Source organism: Triticum aestivum, chromosome 1D (assembly GCF_018294505.1).
Source record: "Triticum aestivum cultivar Chinese Spring chromosome 1D, IWGSC CS RefSeq v2.1, whole genome shotgun sequence".
In the NCBI taxonomy this organism is placed as follows: domain Eukaryota; kingdom Viridiplantae; phylum Streptophyta; class Magnoliopsida; order Poales; family Poaceae; genus Triticum; species Triticum aestivum.
This window is the reverse complement of record NC_057796.1, coordinates 218,647,078-218,657,300: the sequence shown is the minus strand read 5'-3', so window position 1 is coordinate 218,657,300 and position 10,223 is coordinate 218,647,078. Positions and strand designations below refer to the sequence as shown.

The window sequence follows — 10,223 nt, the reverse complement described above, 5'->3', positions numbered from 1 at the left end:
CTGGCCATCTCTCTCTGAATCCTCCTCTTTGGAGCTATCTGTAACCAGCAAGAAATCTGCATCGACAGGTAGCACTGACTGCTCAGAAGACCTTGTTTTCACTCTAGATTTTCCCATGACCGACTCAAATGGCTAATGCACAGGAAGAGTAGATGAATGTATAAACATTGTTGACAAATGGAATACATTATGGAAAAAAAATATGCCACAATACAAGTCACATATACGATGACTGGCTAAACAGGATGGCATTGCATGCTGCACGTATATGATGCCTGGCTAAAGAAGATGGCATTGCATAATTCCCATATACTCCCTCCGTTCCTAAATATTTGTCTTTTTAGAGATTTCAAATGGACTACCACATACGGATGTATATAGACATATTTTAGAGTGTAGATTCACTCATTTTGTTCCGTATGTAGTCACTTGTTGAAATCTCTAAAAAGACAAATATTTAGGAATGGTGGGAGTATGATATAGAAACCAAACAGGTGGCATTCACACAAAGCAAATCTAAACTAAGCTGATGACATATAAGATGTATAATGTAAGCAATGCAAGGCGCCATATGCATGATATGACCAACATCAGCATGCCAGGTTAGAGCAAACACCTCAGGTGGTAAACAGGCGTGGTCGGCTCCTTCTGAATCTCCATCTGAACAGTTATCTTCCTCTGGAATACAATCTGGAAATGCAGGAGGGGGGGCCAGTTCGCCCACCATGGAGCGGCGTCTGCATGACATTATATTCGCACGCAACGGTCTTCTCTTTTTCTCTACATGTTCAGTACGATTGTGTACAATATCTGACATGCATAATAAAAAAAGTTAGATTTTGTAAGGCCTAAGGGGTGCATGCAAAAATCAAGACTGATGGTAGCAAACGAGTGGATGGATCCAAAACTAATGATAACAGGTAGATTATAGCTTCAGTTTAAAAAGATAGACAATGGATCATCTATTGTTTGTTGCCCACCCAACATGAACCACATAGAAGACCCCAGATGAACCAGATAGTAGACAGATACTATTCGTTGCTGGCTCGATATGAGACCCATGGGCAATTCAAAACTCAAGATTGAACGATAAAGTAGCAGGTAATAATAACCGATGTATAACGTAAGCAAACACGAAAGACTGCGACCTCTCTTCCGGAACTGTGTAGTCCTCAGGTTCATCTGCTCAGTCGATGATGGTAATGCAGTTGGCGTGGCTGCCGGCAACGGGGAAGATGATCTGAGGCGGCGAAAGGAAGTCTGCAGGGGGATCTCTGATGCAGTGAACGCTTCTGTCAATGGTGCACCTCAGGTGGGGTGGATGACGGCACGGCAGGAGCAGGACATAACACACAGAGTTTTCTTTGACGCCTATCTAAAAATGAAGTAAATCTATAAGGGCTCCTTAGAATTGGAGGATTCTATAAACGCAGGGATAGGAAAAACACAGGAATAGGATAGGAATGCATGTGCAAAACAGAGCATTTGGAAACATAGGATTTCAGTCAACCTGGGTGTTTGGCTCACATGAATTGGAAGAACAGAGGAATGGAGAAACAAACTGATGCGATGAGTGTACAACCTCTTTGGCATAGCCTTGTGGACCTCAGCATCATTGGGTTGGACGTGGAGGATGGTGATGATGCTGGTGTGACTGTCGGAGGCGGGGAAGAAGATCCGAGGCCTCTGGAAACGGCGCCGAGGGTACTGCTCCGCTGTGATGGATGGTTCCGTCGTTGGAGCAGCTTCGCTAAGGTGTACGGTGACGAGGCTGAAGCATGACAAGACAGACAACGTTAATCTGAAGTGGGACCCTAATACCATCTGCAATAGATGATGTAAAATACATCACCAAAAAGTGCTAGATGTAAAACGCATCAGCCGCGCCACGGCCGCTCCGACAGATGCTGTAAGTACTGTTCACTTTGAACTTAACTGAAGAAAATGAACTTCACAGTCGAAACTGAATTTTACTGTCGAAACTGATTGAACTAGTAACAGAGCATTGCAATAGATGTTTAGGGCGTCCGAGCACTAGTAGCAGAGAAGCAGTGATCTAAATCAGCAGACGCTCGAGCAGGGAATGCACTAGCAGAGAGCAAGTCGTGCAGTAGCACCGCGAGCGAGTGCTAAAGCAGCAACTCCTGTAGCTGCCGGAGGTCGTGCAGCAGCAGCAACAACGCAAGCGAGAGCAAGAGCAGAACAGCAGCACGAATGAAAGCAGGAGCAGTGCAGCAGCGCGACCGACAGCAAGAATAGAGCCGCAGCGCGAGCGAGAGCCGGAGCAGCTGCAGCTAGTGCCGTTGTGGAAGTCGCCGCCGAGGAAGCAACGACATGGGGGAGAGACGCCGTGGATGATGTGGCCGGCGACGGCGCCGTCGATGGAGACACGCCATGTCTGCTCGGTATCGAGCACCGGCAGCCCCGTGAGATCGAATAAAAGATAAAATGCAGCGGTGAGTGCAGAACCTCCTTGGTGGCGCCTAGTTGGCCTCGGCTTCATCAGAGGAATTGGTGAGGGTGCTGTGGTTCCGGTGGGGCAGGTCAAGACAGCGCCGTGGGGATTGAGGTGGCGCGATAGATGAGGCGAACGTCGGGGAAGCTCCTTGGAGGTGGAGGACGGGGCGGCTGATCCGGCGGGACGACGAGATCGACAACGGATCCTCATCCGGTGCGGTGGATGAGGGACGGCGAGCTGTTGCGGTGGACGACGTAGTCGGGGAAGAGTCTCCGGCTGGGCGGCGGTCGGGAGGCCGACGGAGGAGCGTGGGGTTTCGCGGGTTTTGGCGGCCTCGGTGTACGAATGGGGGGGGGGCGAAGGGGGAGGGGGGAGCCAAGCTTAGGGACGCGCTTGTCCGAAATGTAGGGTAAGTTACCAGCGTACCCCCACCGGTTTTGACACCGCGACATGGAGCTTCATTTCCGGCTGAGGGGTAGAAGGGGGATTTCGCGTGTCTGGGCTGCGGGAGCGATTTCGGATGAGGAGGGAGTTCTCGCGCGCGTCCAAATTTCGGGATAACAAGGCGCGGCGCGGGTTGAAGAAGCAGGAGTTTCAAAGCAGGTGAGACAAAAGATACTCGAGCTTGAAAATTTCGGGATAACAAGGTGCGGATTCCTTGTTCGGCAGAGCAAACTTAACGTGTAAAAAAACAATTCATACAAGACACAAGAGAGTCATGTCCCCTTTTACTATATTGCTATAGATGCCATTGAAAAACTACAAGAAAAATGTAAAAAAAAATCGGGAGAACAAGATTACTCTGCACAGTACCAAATCGATTCGCACTTCCCTCAACAACAACAAAAAACAAATCAGTTCCCACCAAAGAAAGAGTAATGTCCCTTTTTATATGATTACAGATGCCATGATCTCGAATTTCAATTTTTGAATCCACGTTATGTTGAATTCGAATATATCGTTAGGTGACCTTGCGATTTATACTTGATGTAGTCGTACATTTCGATCTTCCATCATATATGAACATTTTACTCCACCATGTGAACATATATATTGTCGTCTACCATATGGACTAAATTTGAATCAATTTTCCTTATTTGAATATGATTGTTGTCAAGTTATACAATAATTTAAATATTATCTTGATAACAAAAAACATACATATAGCAGTAATCATATTTCACTATGAACTACATGTACCATACGGTCTCCAATTCAAATATTTGTATCCATTTTATGTTGAATTCAAATCATAGTACATTATTGGTCTAGGTAGCGAGATGTTTGGGATAATCAAAACCCTGTTTTCATACATATAATTTTTGGCTGAATTGGGACAAGTTTTGGTATAAGCCTCTTGCAAAACCGGAGATTCTCTCAACAAGCCTCGTGGTTCCGAGAGGGAACGTGTCACCTTTGTGTGCGAAACGATATACGCTGCCTCCCCCCTGATTTTATTTATAGAGGCAACATAGAACTATATGAGTGCCCTGTTAAATTTTGGAATTATTTCGGGTTCATTTGGCCTTTTTATACATTAATTGAGTTTCTGGACTTTTAATGTGCATAATATAAATATGAATTGCATGCACATGCTCCGGTGCACCAAAGTGGGTTGAAAAATCCCATGTGTGTCCTTGGTTGAATTTCTAGGTCCCATGGAAGAAATGAGAATGAAATTCAAACATCTGAGCGTCATGACTCGGCCGAGAACATCGAGAAACTTTGATTTTAAATTCATGTAAATCCAAAACTCGCCTGGAAATCATGAAACTTGGCATGGTGTCATGTCATGGCACTAACATGTTGTGGTAAAAAATTGGGCCGATTTGGAAGCTCGTGGTTCTAAGAGGGAACGTGCCACCTTTGAGTGTGAAACAATATACGCTGCCCCCTTGAGTTTCTTAACAAGGGCAACATAGAACTACATTAGTGCCCTGTTAAATTTTGGAATTATCCGGGTTCGTTTGTCAGTTTTTATACATTAATTGAGTTTCTGGTCATTTAATGTGCATAAGTCAAATTTGAACTACAAGCACATGCTCTCGTGCACCAAAGTTGGTTGAAAAATCACATTTGTGTCCTCGGGTGAATTTCTAGGTCCCATGCAAGAAATGAGAATAAAATTAAAACATCTAGGCATCGTGGCTCGGCCGAGAACATTGAGAAACTTGGTTTTAAAATTCTTGTAAATCCAAAACACGTCTGAAAATCATGAAACTTGGCATGGATGTTATGTCATGGTACTACCATGTTGTGGTAAAAAAATTGGCCGAATAGGAACAGATTTTGGTATAAGCTTCTTGCAAACCGAAGCTTCTCTCAAGAAGGCTCGTGGTTCCGAGAGGGAACGTGCCACCTTTGAGTGCGAAACGATATACGTTGTCCCCCTTGAGTTTATTTACAAAGGCAACATAGAACTACATGAGTGCCCTGTTAAATTTTGGAATTATTCCGGCTTCGTTTGGCCTTATTTACACATTAATTGAGTTTTTGGTCATTTAATGTGCATAATTCAAATTTGAACTACAAGCACATGCTCCCGTGCACCAAAGTTGGTTGAAAAATCACATTTGTGTCCTCGGGTGAATTTCTACGCCCTCCTTCCATCTATATAGGTCCTAATGCGTTTTTTGAGGCTAACTTTGACCAAACGTTAGAGCAATAATATATGACATGCAACTTACACAAAGCATACCTTCAAATTTGTATGTCAAAGGAGCTTCCAATAATACCTTCTATATTTTGACAAATGGAAGGCATGTATTGTGGAACGGAGGGAGTGCTTGTCATCAAAATGGATAAAAGGGACGTATCTAGAACTAAAATACGTCTACATACATCTCCTTTTATCCATTTTGATGACAAGTAGTACTTCTTACCAAAAGGAACTTTATATCCAATAGACACAAAATATCCGTTCGACTGTTGGAAATTACTGATCTGATGTCGAAGTAATTGCTGCATCGCCACCAAAACCCACCATTTCTTAAGCTAAAGTAGACCAAGGTAATCCCTATATTAGCATATTACTAAGATAAACAGAAGGCACTGTAGAAACATTTAGGATGTGAGCTTGTCAATCTGAATGTGGAGGGACACAAGCTTAGCCCCGGCCAGCAGCTTGGGCGGAACTGTCAAGAAGGTCAGCTCCTGCATGTCGACGTCGTCGGGATCCTTGCTGCTTGTCACCTCCATTTCCACCTTGACGGCGTCGGTCGTGCCTTTGGGCTCCCCCGGCGGGCCGTTCGCCCACAGCTTGGCCACGTAGTGCGGCAGTGGGGACGCCCCCGCTCTGATGCAGACGACCAACACGGTGATAGGCGCGCCGATGTCGAGCACGCCGCCGACCAAGAAAAACGCGCGGCGGTCCTCCTCCGCGAACAGCAAGAGCCGTGGCTCCGACAGTGGCACTTGCAGCTGGAGCACCTTGCCTTACTGGATCCTGTGCACGGGCATGGGATGCGCGGTGCTGATGTGGTGGTAGAGCGCCGGCGGCGGGCCTTCGTAGCCGCAGACGGGCACGGGGCATTTGCAGGGTGCGAGCGGACACACGCTCTGGTGATCGGCGAGCTTGTGGTAAGTGACGTAGAGCCCACAGCCTTCGTGCGGGCACTCCACCCTCACCGACGAAAGGACGGAGTCCACTGCCGTGTTCCGCACGTCGAAGCCACCGCCGCGCTCGCACTTCTGGCACTGCCGCTGGTTCCCGGGGCGCTCGACGCGGCAATCCGTGCAGGCCAGGTGCCCTCCCTTGCACTGCAGAAATCAATCGAACAACACATCAATCAAGAAACCTGCACCTTGCTCAATCAGCCGAACGGACGAGGTGTATTCGAACCTCATACACTGGAGGCGTCAAGGGGCGGAGGCACAAGGGGCAGTGGAGCACGGTGAGGTCCATCGAGACCTTAGAGAGCTCCATCGTCGGGTCTTGTTCGGTCTGCATGATCTCGCCCTCCTCGTGCACAACCATCTCTCGACTTGGGCCGGGGTATTACAAAGCTTTACCGTCACATATTTTATACTACTTCAAGGTGCATTAAATCAACACATGCAAGTATCAAAAGGAGAGTCACGGCATGCATGCATGCGTTGTAATTAATGCATCGGTAAACGCAAATTATTGAAATATATCGAGTGCAGTGCTTTGATGTGTCGCGTCAACTCGTACATCAATGAGAAGTTTGATTATCCTCTCCCTCGCGGACTTAACTGCACCTGCCTTTGACTATATGACAGGTTGGCCACACACCTGTCGGGCCCACCTGTCATACACGCAAAGGCAGGAGCGTCCCTCCCTCGCCCATGAGCGTGGTGGCTGGCAAGACTAGGAGAAGCTTTCTCTACACGCTCTCCCTCCCGCACGCGGTGGACATGCAACAGTTCAATCGGTGTCAGATGGCCAGAAGCGTACTGTAGTACTCCTCCAGTGCAGTAGTACTCCATCATTGTTCGACTTCCCGAAGAGGCGAAGAGCCAAGTGCAGCCCGGACGCTCGTGTGGCAGTTTCATGTGTAGAGTAGTCTAGGATAGCGTGTACCGTGCCTGTAAGCTTAAAATCGTTGGGGTCGGCTCCATGCTATGTGGCCGTCTTGAAGTTTTTAAAAAATAATTAAAATAGTCTTCTGGCCCTACCTGACACCCTGGTGATTGTAGTTTGCACGCTCATCTGGTCAAGACAGGAATATATATTTTAATTTGTTTTTTTTCGAAAAGGGGGGACTCCCCGGCCTCTGCATCAGAACGATGCATACAGCCACATATATTTTAATTTGTGGTGGGTAAATGTTAGAGGTTGCAGCAAATATATTGTACACTGCGGGTCTTTCAGCCAAGTTTAGAGGCAAGCATGTGGGGCCAGTGCTATGATGTGTCGCGTCAACTCGTACAATGAGGAGAAGCTTGATTTTACTACACGCCTTCTCCCTCACCCATGCGCGCGGTTGCTCGCAGACGAGGATAGGCTTTTGCTTAGTAGTACTTCTACAACAAGCTATCCGTCCCGCTCGCGGTGGACGGACATGCAGCAGTGGATTCAACACTACAGAAGCAGTAGTAGTAACATCATTGTTCGTCTTCTCGAAGAGGCGAAGAGCCAAGCGCAAACCGAACGTTGCAGTTGCGAACATTGGAACACGCATATAGCCAGGCTCTTGCATGAGACAAAATTGCTATGTGAGCCCACTATTGTACTAGTACGTACAACTACTTGCTAGTATAGCCCTGTAAACCAGAAAGGAGTATTTGCCCTTCTAGAGATTTCAACAAGTGACTAGACTACACCGAGACAGAGTACATATGGAGCAAAATGAGTGAATCTGCACTGTAAATAAATACGTACTAGTTCTATCGTTTTCCTCTCCGAGGTGCACAATATTGAGTATACTGACTAGTCTCTTTTTGACATGCATTTACGTTTTTTTACACAGTACAGACGCAAGCGCTCATATACACGCGCATACACTCACCCCTATGAACGCACACATGCACGGCACTATCATCTTGAAATTTACGAAGTCACCATAGGCACCTCGTCGTCGACGGGTCCATAGGTGCTTGAATGCCAAGGAGGGAGAGGGTAGCGGTCCCCGAGACGTTGAACGGTCAATGATGCATCCTCAATTACATGCAGAGGGAATTAATTGGAGAAGCAGAATAGAGCCAGCACGATGTGAATGCAACACAGTTTGGACTCTCATATAATAAAGGCGCCCCACCACTCCAATCCATCTACTCCCAAGTCTCTGCGCAACACTGCTCACTCCAATCCAAGACCAAGTGACCAGAAGCCACAAGCACCTATGGAGGCGATGGACGCGAGCGGCAGTCGACTGTGCCAAATCATCCAAGGCGCCGGCCTGCGGCCCTGCACCGTGCAGCGTTTCCAGACGGTGCTGGCGACCGCAGGCATCGTAGCCCTCGCCGACGCCGGCTTCGCCTCTCGCATGGACGACATGATGGTCAACTCCATCCGCAAGTTCACCGCCGTCAAGAAGCGCACGGACGACCTTGCCATACTGCTCCAGCCCGCGCGCCCAGGCTCCTCATTGCCTGCCACCCTCATCGGCCTCCATGGTGATGAACTCTTTCAAGCCCTGGTGGCCCTGCAGGTGCCGGAGGTCGCGACGAAGAATGTGCACCTCGAGGTCGCGCTCGCCGCGCAGCACCTCGCCATGCAAGAAACTGTCAACCTGCACATCCACGTCTACGAGGAAATCGTCTACATAGGCCACTACAAGCAAGGACAGAAAGACGTTGGCCTTCTTCCAACGGCTGGAATCTTTGGACGCCATTGTTCAGAAGCACGTCGACCTGGCCACGAAAGCCGCTGCTACTTAGGCGCCGTTCGGTGGGCCGGCACCCTGAGTCGAGGAGGTGGACGTCGTCGATGGATGCATCTCTTCTTGCCTCCTGTAACCAGCACTGCATCGCCTCGTGGCCTTAATGTTTTATTAGTATAGTACTCCCTCCATTCCCAAATATAAGTCTTTCTAAAGATTCCAGCAAGTGACTACTACATACGGAGCAAAATGAGTGAATCTACACTCTAAACTATGTCTACATACATCTGTATGTTGTATTCCATTTGAAATAGTATCTAAAAAGGCTTATATTTATGAACGGAGGGAGTATATGGCATTTTTATTCCAGTCGTAACGTTTTCACTGTGAGGTGGGGCCGCAGTTGAGCAAACCCACCCCGCCCACCGGGCGTCGGCCGAGTTTAGAATTAGAAGAGAGAAACGAGGGAGGAGAGCTAGCTGTAACATGGACGCTGTTGTCAGATGGGACTCGTGTTTATAGAATACGAGTATTGAGCACTCGTGCCTCTTTTTTTTTTGAGGGAAAAATTAGTCGTATGTCTAGTACCACTAGTTGGGTGCGTGCGACCTATAGCTGTCATCACTTTAGGTCTCCTTTTCGAACCGCGGCTACGCTTCACAGTACATATTATTTCACGCATTTATCCTCCTATATGTACTCCTAGGCTATTTCCACGTGCTCCCATTCGCCGACATGTGGGACATAGAGCATCTGGGTCGTAGTGCATGCACGACTCGGAGCATATGCCGGGGTACTTTACATTTCAGACCTCACGAATTACATGCAACCCCCCCGCAGAAGAATAAATAAATGAATGAATTACTACATGAAACCAGATTATTTTCGTGGAAACCAGAGCACGTTCATTAAATTTTGGACATAACACGTTTATAAAAAATGACCGGACCGAAACCAGTCTAAGGGCCTCTTTGATTTTTCCCGCAAAAAAAGGGCCTCTTTGATTCGCAGGATACTGAAAACACAGGAATGGGGAAAGTATGATGGCGATGAACCGAGACGAGGAGAACTCTAACTCAGTTAGAGGTTAGAGTTAGATTCTAACCCTGAACTAACTCTAAACCAAAGAGGTGTATGGATGGCAGGGTTAGATTGACAATAAATGCTCTATCTCAATCATTTGACTACTTTGGACCCTATTTCCTGCCGGATTTGGAGGGTGCTTGGATACGTTTTAGTTCCATGACTAAAAGTAGTGGGACTAAAACTTGCTAGCCTCACCAATGCTTGGATCCAAATACTAAAGAGACTAAAATCAAGTTAATGAGCATTTATTATCCTCCAAACCCTCCAATCCAGAACTCGCCTGTGTTAAAGGAGAGGAGTTAAATGAGGAGAGAGGGGACTAATCCACATTTTAGTAGGGGTATCCCTGACTAAATTTTTTTAGTCTCAAGACTAGTTTTAGCCCCTCTTTAGTC

General features: G+C 47.3%; 1 pseudogene; it reads right to left on the bottom strand.

Moving 5' to 3' along the window:
• Window positions 1–5,521: 5,521 nt before the first annotated feature.
• Window positions 5,522–6,718, bottom strand: LOC123167650 (E3 ubiquitin-protein ligase SINA-like 7; annotated as a pseudogene).
• Window positions 6,719–10,223: the final 3,505 nt, after the last annotated feature.